The 16,684-nt window shown below is 37.4% G+C and overlaps 1 non-coding gene across 1 annotated transcript; it reads left to right on the top strand.

Annotated features, from left to right (window-relative positions):
• Positions 1-4,154: 4,154 nt before the first annotated feature.
• Positions 4,155-4,236, top strand: TRNAL-AAG (transfer RNA leucine (anticodon AAG)). Its single transcript has one exon. It is a non-coding gene; the product is annotated as a tRNA-Leu (tRNA).
• Positions 4,237-16,684: the final 12,448 nt, after the last annotated feature.

The following is a 16,684-nucleotide window of genomic DNA, read 5'->3' as shown; positions in this document are numbered from 1 at the left end:
TGCCTTCCAGGAGAATCTGCTCCAAGATTTTGCCAGGCACAGAGATGAGACTGACTGGTCTGTAGTTCCCAGGTCATCCATTTTTCCCTTCTTGAAAATGGGGGTTATATTTCCCTTTTTCCAGATGTCAGGAACTTCACCTGACTGCCATGATTTTTCAAATATGATATCCAGTGGCTTAGCAACTTCATTCGCCAGCTCCTTCAGGATATGTGGATGGATTTCATCAGGTCTCATGGACTTGTGTAGATTCAAGTTCTTAAGATGGTCTCGAGCCAAATCCTCTCCTACAGTGGGCCTAAGGTCTTAATTCGCACCATCCCTGCATCTGCCTTCCTAGCGCTTCATTACTTAATCATCATCATGTGAAGAAGTCTCCTCTTTCTTATTTTGAAACTGCCACTTAATTTGCTCCCTTTCTCAAATAGGAACTTTATACTCTGCTCACTTATGGACTGCTATTGTATAGACTTCTATCATATCTTTTTTTTCATTCTTATGAGTCTATCTAGCTTTTATTTCTGTGGAAATTCCCTGGAATTAACCTTACCAGGTCAGTGGAATGTTAATAGCCAGATGGTAGCTTCTGGAAGTGTAATTTTCAAGCACTTCCAGTTCTTGTGAATCATGTTCTTTCTTCCCTCTCCCTATGCAATGACATTTCTATGTTCTCGTCCTGGCCTACTGCTGCTGCCCTTAAACACCCTTAAACACTTTAATCTTTTGTTTCTGTTTATAGAAAGCAGTCATTGCAAGGAGCAAGCCCAAAACGGGTTCTTGGTGTACACAATCCTGCGTCCTTTCAAGCACATTTTACTGAGCAGAAATAAAACCAGTCTCTTCCTCTTCCTTCTCTTTTTAACACAGATCACTTCAAAACAAATCCCATTGATTAATATGTCATGGCTTTACTTACAAAGTTGCTTCTACACTACCTTGCCTGGAAACTGGCCCTCTGCTTCATCCTGAAAAAATACTCACCTCTCACTGTCTCAGACTTCTTTTAAAACTGTGTATCTGCCAAGCAGCAGGGGAAAAAAGAAGACTGTTGGGGAGTCCATCTGTCAGGTGGTAGTGTTAAATTAAGTTTCTATATAAAAGTAAAGCCTTTCTTCCCTGGTAAAGGGTAGGTGCTCTGAATGTTCAGAAAAAAACATCAAATTTATTTTCTTTTCTGTGTAAGACTGGCATTACTAGCTTTTTGATATGGTTATCTCTTGTTTTGTTTTAGATTTTCTTTTGTTGTTTTATTATTTTTAAAGTGCTTGTGTGGTTTTTAAAACCTGTGGCAGACATTTGATGCTTCACAAGTCACTCACCCAGTTCTGGGAAAGCAATTCATAGCATGCTAAACTAGGTATCAATGCTCTATATACACTGAATGCATAGCAATAAAGTTCTGTCATGCAGCTTGCTTGAATTGGCATGCAGCATCTGAGACTTTCCAGCAGAGACTGGTATCTCCCCAGCACAGAGGTTACATTCTGCTAGCAACAAGATTCAGTCTGGCAGAGTCCTAACACCACTTTCAGACCTGAAGTACCCAGCACCTCCCTAGGAATGGGTTTTTAGTTGTCTACCTCTGCTCTCATAGTTTTTTGGTCTTTAATTCAGTGATATTTCCAATTTAAAATAGATGGAAGGCCCTAGGAGTTGATATTGACAAAAAACTACCTGAAATATTGAGTATTTCAAGATCTTAGGGATGTGAGATTTATTTTTCCTGAATTTAGATTTCTAATTTTCACCTGCAGTACCACTGGCTGTCTAAAGATTTTGCTGCATCCCTGCCCAGCTGTTCTTAGAAACATAGAGGAATAGTATGCAATCTTTACCGGTGAGTTTAGGCATCTACATCGATAAAAACTTTCAGTGTTTCACTTGTGTAAAATATGGGTATCTTTTCAAAAGCATTTCCTCTCCCCACTTTCATGACAATTGGTCTTTTTATTATCTGAATTGTTATGCTATAGAGGTATTCATCTTTTTGCTACATCTGAAAAAAAACCAGAAACTTTACATCTGACTTCTATTTATTCCCATCAACATAGCTGCTTTCTTTTTCTAGAGGGAAAAATTGAACTTCCAGAACTCTTGCTAGCCATAAAACTGCTGAAGCAAGGTCAGGCATTTCAGTATGAAGAGAAAATGCTAATAAATGGGGACCATTGTCCCAGACTCAAAAATTTATGCCCTACATCAATATGGGATCATTCTATTCTTGGTTAAATTCATCTAGTAATTTCTGACTAGATGCCTTCATTGCCTAAGGATATGTTTCTTTACAGTTAAATAGCACTAGCTGTGCATTTTGATAGCAGAAATGCAGACTACAATTTATAACCTACACAATAATAAGTGAATAGAAATTTGCCCCTTGGAAGAAATGCTACAGAGTATATAAAAATACAATATTCTGTTTCAACTACTTGGGCTGAATAGTATTGGAAGAAACACCAATTGGAATTCAAATGCCATTTCCAAGCTTCTTCATTATTGTTGCTCTAAGAACATAAAACCAATGATATATTGGCAGTCAAGACAATTCAAGATAAAAACAATGCTGCAAAAACCTTGAGATGATCAAAGTAAATTTTGAAAGCATATAATTCTCTGTATTTTGTGCAGTTCTAGATACTTTACTGTAATCAATATCTTTCCCATGGCACTAGTAATTAAAGGAACACACAAATAAAATGAAAACTTCCCCCCAAATTTTACTATTTAATAGAAATCTCTGAGGCCATTGGAACTTTGGATCTCCATCAACACTCCTTCCAAGAACTCTGTGTAATAAAACAATGAAAAACGGAAAAAAAAAAAGTTTTTCTTGCAAATGTTTATATAAAAATTATATTTCCAGAAAATAAAATTTCTTTAAAAATAGAATTAAAATACTTTTTGATGGGCGTTGTGATTCACAAGAAGTGAAATAATTCTGGACTGTCTAGGAAAAGAGAAATCATACTGCAATGATTGATTTGGAAAGACTGTAGTGGGCAAACAATTTGCAAGAGCTCCTCAGAAAGAACTGCAGTAAGATTAAAAGAGCTACAATGATCCTTAACTCCATGTAGAGGAAGTAGCAAGTAGGAAGATGTTTTTACCTCTTCCTGCAGGTATAGAAACAAACCTATAGGGGAATACACAAATACTAGAGTACTGCAGTTCTAATGCCATATTTTACAATGGATGGAAACGTTGAAAAATTGTGGAACATCAGAAACCTTCAGAGACACAAAAAATAATTAATGTTAATTGAGAGCCTTTAAGAGATCTATGTACTTATTAAAAAAAAAAGGATTGAGGTGTTGTTTAATCACAGCTTCTAACTGACTTTACAGGGAGAAAGTGCAAGATATTAAAAAACTGTTTAATGTAGCAACAAACAACACTATGGGAACCGAAGATGTAAGAATTAAGACAGATGAAGTGAAATTCCTTATCAGACACATACTTTTTGTGTATAGGATGAATATCTACTAAAGCCAAGCCTGAAGGCAAGGTTAGAGTCCCCATATCTCAATGTCAACAAAGTCAAACTATGTGCTTCTGTGGAAAATCCCTGTCAGTGGGTCAAAGTTGTGGCCTTGAAATTGAAATGAGCCTACATGATCAGTCATAATCACTTCTGTCCTTAAAAACAATCCTTCCCTATCATTTGCAGTTCTACCTGGTGTTATGAAATGCTATTTTCTTCCTTTACTTTTTGTTTATTTATAGATTTAGATTAAGTGTAAGAAAGAAGTATTCTACTGCGAGAGTGGTGAGGCACTGGGATAGGTTGCTCTTAGAATACATGATACACACTGCAACAACTGTGTTTGTATGAAAGAACAGATATTTCATTGCCCAAGACTCACTATGCTTCAAAAGTATGAAAATAGAAAGTTGAATGCAAAGTCAGCACTCATTACTCCTAAAATAATACCATCACCCTTTCTTTTCTTGGGAAGGGGTCACAGGTTCATAGGCAAGGAGATATTTGTAGAACTTTCCAGCTGATGTTCCCTGACAGCGGATGAGTGGACCAGAATATGTGGTCCACTGCAGGGAGCAGCTACCTCTTACTCTAGGAAGAGCCATTTAAATCATCCTGTAACAAGCTGAATTGTGGTTGGGGGATACAGTTGGTGGAGATTGAATACTATCAAGGTAGTGTGGCCGAGCGGTCTAAGGTGCTGGATTAAGGCTCCAGTCTCTTCGGAGGTGTGGGTTCAAATCCCACCACTGCCAGGAATGTTTTCTAGGACAGAGTAATATTGGATGCAAATAAAAACTGGGAGTGGAGTGTCTGAGAACGCTCAGAAACCTGCGGAAATAGATCTGGGTGTTGACAGTAAGCTCAACAGGGGTCAGCAAGAGAGTTAACTGCATCTTGGGCTGCAACAAACTCAGTGTAACAGTTAAAAGAGGTAATTATCCCACTTTATTCACATTTTGTAGCTTGAGAGAAGGAGCCTGAGGGGACACCTCATTGCTTTCTACACTCTTCTGAGGAGAGGAAGTGGAGAGGTAGTGATCTCTTTTCTCCAGTATGCAGTAAATAAGACAACTGGGAAAGGTTCAAAGATGTGCCAGGGGAGGTTTATCCTGGACATTAAGGGTGGTCTAACACTGGAACAGGGTCCTTCCTTCCTCTTCCCTTCCCTTCAGTCCATTCTATTCCTTTCTGAATTTTGAAGCAAACCCATCAACTCAGGGTTACTATCAGCTTCCAAATGCAGATGTCACAAGTGAAGAATGGGGTTGATTGAAGAATAGGGTAACTTCAAGGCTTTGTTACCAACTATAGAGATAAGGAAATGGCTAAGATAAGCATTGTTCAAGAACTGGCCAGAACTAGCCTGGTGGTTACTGACATGACAATGATCCTAAAACGAAGTGATGAAGAGGATAATAATGAAGAAATAACCACCACAGGTCCCAAAGCCCATTACCACGTGTTAGTGTGCATGTGGGAGGAATTCTAGAAGTATGATGTAATGTATAAGTAACTCAATGAATATGTATGTAATCTAATGGCTATGTATGCTTTAAGGACAATATGATCACAGCCTGGTTGATGCTTGGATGAGAAATGCTAGGAAGAGTTATCCTTCGTGTCTCCAGGTGCCGCAATAAAGAATATCTGCTTGTCAACTTCAACTTTGTTGGTGACTTCCTGGAGATTTCTCCAAATTACCTGTAACTTTCTTCCCATACCTATATGCCAAGTCAATCAAAGAAATCTGATCTTCCTGCTGAATCACTCCATATTTCAAACACTGAGCTGTCTTTGCAGGAATCACTGGAATTGTTCCTGTTAATGTGCAATAGTATGCTCATACAGGCTTAAATACCTTCTTTTACAGCAACTTGATCTTAAAATATGGCTGACTGACACAGAGCACTTGGTGGTTAAAACTGCAGCAAACTTGTGCTAACCTTCCTTCTACTGCTCATGACATTCAAAGGTAGATACATCCTAAACAATTCCTTTCATCCTTAACTCGTCTCCACTTCTTTCCTTGGCATCTCTTTATGTAATTCCTACAGAGATGTTATTTTAAAATTCAAATAATCATGTCACTGGAGACACCTTTATTTTTCCTTATTGTTTGCCACAGACCCTGGGGCACTGTCCCATTCCTGTCCTCCCTCCCTTCCTTTCCCCCACTTCCCAGCCTGGATCTTATTTTTAATGTTATCTTCTACCCTCTTGTCTTTTCCAGCCTCCACAGATGCTTCTAAAGACATCTCCGAAACTTTTGATTAGCTGTGGACATACTATATTTCAGTTGCTTATAAAGTATTTGAAAATACCATTGTTTTTGTCATTAATTAAAGACCATAAAATATACCAAATTATGCCATAGATAATCTGGCAGCAAATGAAGTACTGGGCTGTGGGTAGAAATCCAAAATGGAAGGGGCATAGCCTAGATGTCTAGAATCACAGATGTGTGTCTTGTTAAATAGAAAGTACTTTTACTATTAAGTAAACTAATAAAGTCCTTCAGGAAGGAATGAAGGTATGGCTTTTTTTGTAATTATGGTACCGGCACACTGTGGTATGTCCTTACAGCAGCAGTTTCCAGAGTTGCCAGCAGTTACACAAAAAATGAAAAAGACTATGTCTGATTCTAAATGTCATACCTTCACTCTGCAAGCAACTCATAATGACACCAAGGCTATTAAAGTTTAGACCAGAGCTCCCTATTAGATGGCAGACAGTAATGTGTTTTAACACTACCACAATGTAAAAGACCAGTCAGCACCTAAATCTTGTAAGACGTTTCTCCCAACAGTAGTATTCTGGTGATTACACATAGCAATTTTATAGAAAATCTAGGACATTTCTCTTCTATGTTCCTAAAACCCCTCCTGCCAAGCTGCTAAGCAGCTTCTCAGTATCTTCACAATCTAACCTGAAGCATGTGGAGATTATTATTTTAATTAAGGCAACATTATGATTAATAGCTTTTGTGTCAGTCAGAGGGAGATAGCAGAGCCAAACAGTTCCAGATGTCCATTGACTCTTCATATTAGACTGGCAATTATGCATAATTCTTGGTTTTCCATTATGATCTTTACCTGATCACCTCATTCCTCAGACACAAGCACCTCTAATGTATTTCTTGCTGTCCTAATTTGTCTCAGTCTCAGCTGCCACTTTATAGATGCAAATTTATCACCTCTCAGGTATGACCTCCAAACCTGTCAGTTATATGTATTGTTTCCACATGTATTTAATCTTCAGGATGAAAAAGACTGTGACTATGCTGTCTGGTCATGTTATTATTGCAGTCTTTACTATAAATGCTTTAACCCATCATGAGTTTTTTTGAGTCAGTGGGTGTTAGAAGTAACAGAACAAAATCATTGTTCAAACCTATCAACCAGTGACTGTGCAGGATAGTGTTTCGTACTTGTCCTATTTAATTTCTCATCTTTAAAACAGCCAGAATACTTCTGCTGTCTGATAACATAGGCTACACCATCTGAACAGTCTTTCAGTTATTTCATTAGACTGTGAGTATCCATGACTGAATTATTTTATAACAAGAAAATCAAAGTCAAGCATTTCTCTGCTTGCAGAAGGAGATCACTTCATGCCTACTTTGGGATTCCATGTGTTTAAGACAGAGCACTTATCTTATCAATGGCAGAATGGACTGACATGTCAAGGAGAGACTAAAATATAAAGTGGAAAAAAAAATCCTTAGATGGGTGTGTATGTGCCAAAGCAAAACTAAATAACCCCCCCCCCAAAAAAAAATGACAAACCAAACCGACAAAACAAAACAAAAAGAAGCAACAACGAAAACCAACAAACCAATAAACCAAACAACTAGACAGAAAACCACTTCAGCTATTTTGTATAATCATAAAAATCATAGACGGGTTTGGGCCGGAAGGGTCCTTAAAGATCATCTAGTTCCAACACCTCTGTCATGGGCAGGGACATCTTCCACTAGACCACATGGCTCAAAACCCCATCTAACCTAGCCTTGAACGGTTTCAGTGATAGGACAGCCACAACTTCTCTGGGCAACCTGTGCCAATGCTTCACCATCCTCAAAATAGAGAACTTCTTCTTAATATCTAATCTAAGTCTACCCTATTTCAGTTGAAAACCATTACTGCTTTTCTTATAACTGCTTCTTTAATAACTTAAGAAAATAGGCCCTTATAAAAAGTCCCTTTCCAGATTTCTTGTAGGCCCTTTTCAGGTACTGGAAGGCTGCCCTAAGTTCTCCCTGGAGCCTTCTGTTCTCAAGGCTGAACAAGCTCAGCTCTCTAAACCTGTCTTCATAGGAGAGGTGCTCCAGCCCTCTGATCATACTTGTGGCTCTCCTATGGACTCACTCTAACAGGTCCATGTCCTTGTTCTGTTGAGGGCTCCAGAGCTGAATGCAGTACTCTAGGTGGGTTTGCAAAAGAGCAGAGGAGGAGAATCACCTCCCTCGACCTTCTGATGATTATAGAATCACGGAATAGTTAGAGGCTGGAAAGGATCTTAAAATCATCTAGTTCCTACCCCCCTGCCATGGATAGGGATGCCTCACACTAGACCGTGTTGCCCAAGACTTTGTACAACTTGGCCTTGAACACTGCCAGGGTTGAAGCAATTACCACTTCTTTGAGCCACCCATTCCAGTGCCTCACCACCCTTGCAGTAAAGAACTTCTTCCCTATGTCCAATTCAAACTTCCCCTGTTTAAGTTTTAACCTGTTACCCCTTGTCTTATCACTACAGTCCCTAATGAAGAGTCCCTCCCCAGCATCCCTATAGCCCCCCTTCAGATCCTGGAAGGCTGCTATGAGGTCTCCACACAGCCTTCTCTTCTCCAGGCTGGGAGGTGCTCCAGCCCCCTGATCACACTCGTGGCCCTCCTCTGGACTTGCTCCAACAGTTCCATGTCCTTCTTATGTTGAGGACACCAGAACTGCACACAATACTCCAAGTGAGGTCTCACAAGAGCAGAGTAGAGGGGCAGGATCACCTTCAGCTTGCTGGTCACTCTCTTTTTGATGCAGCCCAGCATACAATTGGCATTCTGTGCTGGAAGCACACACTGCTGGCTCATGCTGAGTTTCTTGTCAACCAACACTCCCGAGTCCTGGGATCAGGTCTGCTCTGAACCAATTCATCTCCCAGACTGCAGCTATTCTTGGGATTGCCCTGACCCAGGTGCAAGTCCTTGCGATTGGCCTTGTTGAATTTCATGAAGTTCCCATGGGCCCACTCTTAAGTCTTGTCAAGATCCCTCTCAATGGCTTCTCTGCCTCCAGCATGTCAGCTGCATCACTCAGCCCGGTGTCACTGGCAAACTTGCTGAGGGTGCACTCAATCCCATTGTACATCAAATAAATTCCTTACCTACAGAGTGGTTCATCCTTCAAATCTATTCCTCTCCAGTTTAGAGAAAAAGATGTAGTTGCAGGACACTGTTAAAAGTTCTGCACATTATGAGTTTATTGCAAGAGGTAAATGGATAATCTTGTAGCCAAAGTATAAGGTGGAAATTGTTCAGTTCAGCTGATTACTTATATAATCTGTCTTGCAGGACTGGTTCTTGTTCTCAGTAAAAATGTTTTAATCAGCTTGTTGGTGGTGTATATCAACTAGTGTACAGATAGGATGATGCTACCTCATGATAAACCTGATATTCTCTTGCGAATGCTTGTTGATATAGAAATTTCCTGACATTTCTCTTTCTATTTTTGCTGAAGCTGTTAACCCAAGTGTTTGACTTAGTGATGCTTCTGTAACACTTTTGATTTTGGCTTGGTTTTTGTTTTTTGTTTTTTGCAAATTCAAATTTGAGTTCCTTCACTGTTTTCTTCTTAGGCTGTTTTCATCAGAAACACTAAACATGGGTATGCCATTCTTGGTATTTCCAAACTCAGCACTTTCTTTCCCCTTCAGCTTTGTTACATGTTTTATATGTTCTTCTCCTAGGTGCAGATGAGAAAAGAGCTTGATTTTGATCAAACACAATACTTTTCTTGGATTACAGTAATTCTTAAGTATTAGGATTTCATTCTAAGTGAAGTATTTTCAGTTGGTTTCTAATAAAATGAGTTAATATTTCTAGGACTTCCTTTCCCATTGTGTGCGATAAGAGATACTTGTAGGTACTATTCTCTGTTATCTTCCCCCAGGGCATTCACATGGATGTGGAAACCTTGTTGCTATTATTTCCTATCCTCAGTAAGTTCCCTGAGATAAAGATAAGAATGTTTTCTAGGTACTTTTCATTTTTCTTTTGACTCTCATGTACTGACAGGGTTTCAAATAAAACAGCAAATCCTTGCTTTGCGTGGACTATGGTTGATTCTGACAACATTTTGCTGTCCTTTTTATGTATCAGGAAGCCAGACTGTGACCAAGGATGTAAAATTTAAAGTATAGCTCACTCTATTATATTTGAAGCACAATAGCTTCATCAGACACATCTAGTCCAAGATCCCTCTGATAATTAGATATAATTAATTTTAAACAGAATTCTAAGAGAAGTAACTTCTGCAATTCTGACTTGTCTGTTAAATTCAAGCCTAGGAAGTCTATGTCTAAAGTTGTGTTTGGTAAGTATGAAGTTTGTAACCTTTTATGTAGGATATAATTAGAATACTTTTTCTCACTATCAGGATAATATTCTAAAGATCTCTGCATAAGTCTTCAGTGAAAAACCCTACAGTATGTGAGGCTTTGTGACTTTGATAAGTACAGCATATTGTTAAAGAACGTATTCTGCCAGTGGGAAGCTATTCTACAAAAATCTACTAACATACTGGATAGGTTTAGTTATTTTTGCTCATATTTATACAGGTTTAAAATCCTCTAAAGGGAAAACCAAAAGGCAAATGAAAACGAAGAAACCATCTCTGAAATCTGGAAAATCAAACAGCCTGTGAATCTGCTTTTAAGGATGCTATTTAAGATATAATTATATTCCATTTATTTCTCCCTTCTCTTTTTTTTCCACCAGTCACAAAAAAGAGCAATGTCAAAAGAAAACCCTACACAATTTAAGGTACAAAAGCACCAAATTATTTAACAAATGCAGTACCTCTATTGTTGCCTTGATACTGATGACTCCATCTTCTGATATTTCTTTCTGATGCTAACCTTTGTTTTCCAATGAATTTTAGAGTATAAAATACTGACTATACCTTTTACTGCACAGTAGCCTCTCTGAGCAGAATCTTACTGTTTATTTCCAGTAAATCATTGTTGTTGATGTGATGTTATTTTTACTGTAAGTGCTGATATTTTGTTTGTTGTTTTTCTTTTTTAAGCCACAATTTCTTTAAAGATTATCTATGAGCATTTAAAACAAAGGATCATTAGTGTAAGACTTTTTATCACCTGCTCTAGCCTCTCCTGAGTATGTTTTTATTTCTTATTCAAGTCTTGAGTTAGATGTATATTAAAGAAAAGAAGTCTTGTCCTCTCACTGGGAACCTTTTTAAAACATCCCGTCCTTCCCTTAAGTTCTCACATCTACTGTTACATGTTTTTTTATTAAAAGTTAATGTTTAAGAGATTTCCAAATTTCTTTCTTCACTACCACCTAAAACAGAAGCAGGCCTTCTGAGCAGAGAGAATCTACTACCAGAGAAAATGTCAGGGATTGCTTTCTTAAATGTGCTATATACAGTACCACATGATTTTGTTGTACAGTATTGATATTTCATTTTTTTTAAATGGGTTATAAAATGAAGTTAACATATAAATATAAGAGCAGCTTGCTTATTCAGACCAAAGATCTAGTGAAGATAAGTAAGTCTCCAGGAAGTGGACACCTAACAAAGAATAAGACGAGGACACTCATATAGGGTAATAGTCCCTAAAACACTCCAACAATTGTCAGTTGTGGAGGATTCCTGAGTCTCTTGCAGTTTCTTTTGGTGGCTTCCCATGAGTGTGTTTTCTAGAGAAATTGTCTGGTCGTCCTTTTAACTTTGAGAAATCATTTTCATTAAGAAAATCCTTTGGGAAGAAGCACTACAGTTCTACCTGCTGGGTGAGGAACTCCCTACTTTCCTAGCAGAACATTCAAGATAACAAGAAAATAACATATTTAATTGGGATTAATTTTTTTATTTAATGGTATAGATCACTTACTTTGATGGCTTTCATAGAATAGTTTATAATACACACAAAGTTGTGCTTCTGAGTGCTATTGTTCAGAGACATCTCTCATTTTGCATATGAATTTAGCATTGTTTTTCCCTGTGTGTACCAATTTTCGCCTACCTGCACTGAATTTATTCTGCTATTTTTATATCCAGATACTCAGTTTGTAAGGTCCTTCACGATCTGCTGTCATCCTTAGTATCTTGAATTACTTTCATCATCAGAAGCACAGTCACTTCTTCAATGTCCCTCCTAGGCTATTTTTGAAAGCGTTGAATAGCACAGAACTCCACTACTGATCTCCTTGCACCACAGTAATTAACATTTCACTCCTGCTTTCCATTTCTGATCTCTTAACCATCTATTCATTACCTTTGTCCATGTAAAGATATCCTGCACTGATGTGATGGCTGTTTTTTTTCCTTAAGAGTCTACAGCGAAGATCATGTCAAAAGTCTTTTGGAAATCCAGACAGGCTGTATTAACTTAATCAATGTTATCTCTGTGTATTCACCGATGTAAATATCAGTGTATGTCTGGGGCACAACTTCTTTTCACAGAAGTCTCTGGATTTCATTTTTGCAAACATATTTCCAGAGACTTTCAATAATCTATGATTTCCTATGTTCTTTAGTGCTTTGCTTGGTATGGAAGTTTTTCGTGGTGCCTTTTGTGCTTTTATTTTTCTTATTTAGATCAATATTATGACTGGCTATCCTCTAGCCTTTATGTGAGAGATTACATGGTACATTTAATAATTAATCTTTTTTTATCATTAAGTTAATTTGAGCTCTAAGGTGAATACCATGTAGTTCTGGTGAGTTGCTGACATTCATTTTGTCTTTGTGTATAAACACATGAGTTCAGCTTCAGGCACAGCCTCGTCTGAGTCCAGCCATTCTCAAATCTTTTAAGGGATCCCATATGGGAACCTTCTCTGTCACTTTTATGTGAACATCATTTAAAATACTATATTCAGCTTCTGCAAAATTATTTTGTCCTGAGTGCTCTGTTATACCAAAATGTGCTGTGTACGTCAGTACAGAACCCCAATTTCACCCTTTGTTCCCAAAGGATTGTAAGAAAAGCATGAAAGGAGCTTGATTTGTTTTGCTAGCTGATTTCAGACCTATTTTTTTGTCTAACTATTGCAATAATTATAAGAGATTATTATCTGTGAGCTCTTCATAAAATCATAGAATAGTTAGAGTTGGAAAGGACCTTAAGATCATCTAGTTCCAACCCCCCTGCCATGGGCAGGGATACCATACATTAAAACATGTCACCCAAGACTCTGTCCAACCTGGCCTTGAACACTGCCAGGGATGGAGCATTCACAGCTTCCTTGGGTAACCCATTCCAGTGTCTCACCACCCTTACAGTAAAGAACTTCCTTATATCCAATCTAAACTTCCCCTGTTTAAAGTTTGAACCTGTTACCCCTTGTCCTCTCACTACAGTTCCTGATGAAGAGTCCCTCTCCAGCACCCCGTAGTGTATTTCATGTATCTTGATGTGCATATAATTGATTTTTTTTGTCTTGCCTTTTCTTTATAATCATGTATCATCTAATTATTTTTAGCAAATGTTGAATTTCCAAGTGATCAGATGATTCCATGAGATTTTAAGCACAGCAAATATCATGAAAGTTGCAATAAATTCACATGAAGAAAGAAAAGAATAAAATGATTCTTGCATATACTTATGGTGGCTTATATTTCAATGTATCCCAAAATGTTTTTAATGTCTTTTATTTAGGTTACATTATACTGTTTTCAGATTAATCAATCTGAAATATTCCAACCTAATCTAAGAAACTACTATGAATTTTTGAGGAAAAGATAACTGATATCACATTCATTACTTATCTTGATCCTCAAATGTACATAGCTACAATTTTTGTCTGTATTTATGTATATGTAAATCTTGCAAACTCTTATTCTGAGTCTCTACCTTTTATCTCTTCCTCCTCTGCTACTTGTCATTAGCTTTCTGCTGGACATGACTACCCACAGCAGGGTTTTTTAAAGATATCATGTATGTATCCCTCATTAGTTTTAGTGCAAAATCTGCCATATTAGTTGACACTGTCATTGGAGGTGGCATGAGCTAGCAGGAGTGACTTTGCTTGAAAAAAAATAGGAGCTCCACACATACATTCTTTCCACAGTCTGCAAAGGAGCAGCTGGGATACTGGTGTTTTCAAGCATTTTCTCTACAGACATCTATCAGCAGCAGTTATTGAGAATTTGCTGTGTGACCCAGACTTAATGTATCATTCATTTGCAGACCTGCAAGCCTTACTGACCTTAGATCAGTGTTACCTACCACTGAGGTGTCAATAATTTTTGACTGTTGCATCTTTATGATCATGTTCCTGCTTATCAATTCAAATGCAATATGTTTATGGTCTATCATCAATTCAGAGAAATCACCCTACTTAAATACCCTGTCTTGCTTTTGATTTTTATGCACAGTACTAGGATAATAATATTTTTAAAAAGTATTGCTAAATTCCATTCTAAGTATGTGTTAATAATATAAAACTTTATATTTCGATAAAATTAGATTTTCTAAATCACTGCAACTATATCTAGGGCTCATATCTAGAAAGGAAAGGCAAAGCCCAGCTTTTCCTTTAAATCATTTTTATAAAAAGGCCTATGTAAATGGAAGGTTCAGGGTCAACTGCTAATCATTACTGATTACACAAATTTTGGGTAGAACTCCTTTCCAATTCTAGACCATATCCCTTTCAGGGCTTGAAAGTATGGGGGCTGCTCTTGACTAACTGGCAGGGCAGAGCACATTATTCTGATTTTGGCCATTTGTCACCGGCTCACAGCTTCTAATACAACTGCCATCACTACATTTCAAATTTCCATTCCTTCTAAGCTGTCTCATGTATTATTTGCATTCCACTGATGGGTGTAATTTTATTCTTTTCTGTCTTAACTATTTTGTGTGTGTGTGTGACAACTGCAATGGGCACTATCTTAAGTACAAAGTAGACCATCTCTTCACCAGACATGTAGTAGTTCCCTCCCCATTACTTCTGTCATCTCCATTGTATCACTGTATTACACATCAAATGCCTGTGTCTAATTTTTTTTTTTTCTGACCAAATTCTGATTTTATTCCTGACATTTATTTTGTGATTGAGATTTAAGTTGGTGAAAGAAGAAATCACAGGTTCAACTGACACTGCTCTATGTCACCCCAATAGTGATTTCTGATCATCTATGTTACTATAACTGCTCTGAAAACGTATTACGTTCATTCTAAAACATGATTCACCATGCCTTTTTTGCTGGGTAGTCTCCAATCATTATTAAGGAATAAAGTAAAAAAAAAAAAAAAAAAGTGGTTTAGATAAAAATCATAAGTTCAGTTCATATATAGACACTTAATTGGTGTCAAGCAGAGCTTTAGATGGTTCATGAGGGTATAGTTGTAAAGAAGTCACTGTATATCGCTCCTGCTTAAGATCTGGCTACTATGTTTTACTTCCAAAAGGTTTCAAAGAAGAACAGGGAGGAAATAAATAGAACAAAAAATATTTACAGAATACCTGTACTTAAAAACAATAAAAATTGCCCAGATTTCTCCTGAATTTGTACCACATTGTGTCATGTTTCTATGGCAGGATACAATACAGACATTATTCTTAGTGTGAGCAACTCATCAGGTTTCCATGAAAGCTGTATATAATAAAAATCTAAGAAGATGGTTCTGAAAACCATATATATTTATTTTGAGCATTTCTTTTTTGAATCAAGCCATGGTTCAGAAATAAAATCTCAGATCTAGCCAAGAACCTAGCACCTAACATTTTGTCATGTTTCCTTGAGTGGTGCATGAATAAAAAGTCCATCTTTAGAAATGATTCAGATGTTATCAGAGACCTTTGCTTTCTACCTGTTAGAATGTGTGTAGAATTATCTTCAGACTGACAGCATTCCAGTTACCTAAATGCAATTTGTGCACACGCATACATTAAAGAAAATTAAATACCATATGGTACCAAGCCAGTCACAATTTGTACTGTTTGAAAATAGCACACTTTTGAAGCTTGATGATAAATTTCATGGGTTTTCTCTCTCTTTAATTTATGGAAAAATAGCTCTTAACTGTTTATCCACAGAGACACTGCCTAAGCTGTGGCTGTAAAAATTCACTGCAAGAACTATTTCTAAGTAAATCATTGCTTATAAAACATAGACCTATGGAAAAAAAAAAAATCTACTTAGAACACCTACAACTTTTTTTTGTTGTTGTTTCCTGGTGTCTCTGTTGACTGTGTTTTTACTGCTCTCAAACATCTCAAGCAAAGGAGGTGAATTAAGCTGTTCCTGCTATCCCACAGACATGCTAATGTTGCAGCGTGACAGAGATACTCACAGTAAAGTGAATAACTCATTTCCTGGCACAATTTCAGGATGGTGTTTTTGCCTTCTACTGGTCAGCTGACACAGCTGGGTGTTGTTAGCCAGAAGTTTTATTTAAATTGATGTAAAATATCAATTTGAAGAATATCAGGCAATAGTGAAACAGAGTTGTTACGAATATCTGGGTAAAAAGTGTACTTGGTCATTTTTATAAATTTTAACCTGTAAAACTTTAGCATAAGCAATGACTTTTTGTCTGTTATGTGTGAAAGCTGTAAATTACTGAAGCAGTAAATAGAGCATTTAATCTTTGTATTTCCATAGCACACCCATGCTCCTTCTGAGACTAGATGCTCCTTGTATAAGATGCTGGTATATGGATAAGAAAATCTGGAGAGATATTGTCTACCTCCTGAGACAAGCACAAGGCTCTTACAGCTTAGTGGAATTTCTCCTTCATCGGAGTCAGCTTTTCCAGGTCCTTGTGTAGGTAAGGGAAGAAGAGAGCAAGTTTTATTATCTTTAATTAATACACACGGAAAGTAGTGCACTTATTGAATACCTTGTCCATGAACACACAGAAGCCCTCTCAAGGTTGGTAGCTAAATCTGAGGTTTCCTAAGCCACAGTTTGTTACCAGCAAGACCATTGATTTTTTCAGTGCAGA

Source organism: Pezoporus occidentalis, unplaced genomic scaffold, assembly GCF_034315485.1.
Source record: "Pezoporus occidentalis ecotype Australia unplaced genomic scaffold, CSIRO_AGI_Poc_V1 ctg56, whole genome shotgun sequence".
Lineage (NCBI taxonomy): Eukaryota > Metazoa > Chordata > Aves > Psittaciformes > Psittacidae > Pezoporus > Pezoporus occidentalis.
Note: the sequence above shows the minus strand (reverse complement) of the source record. Positions and strands in the feature narration are given on the sequence as shown.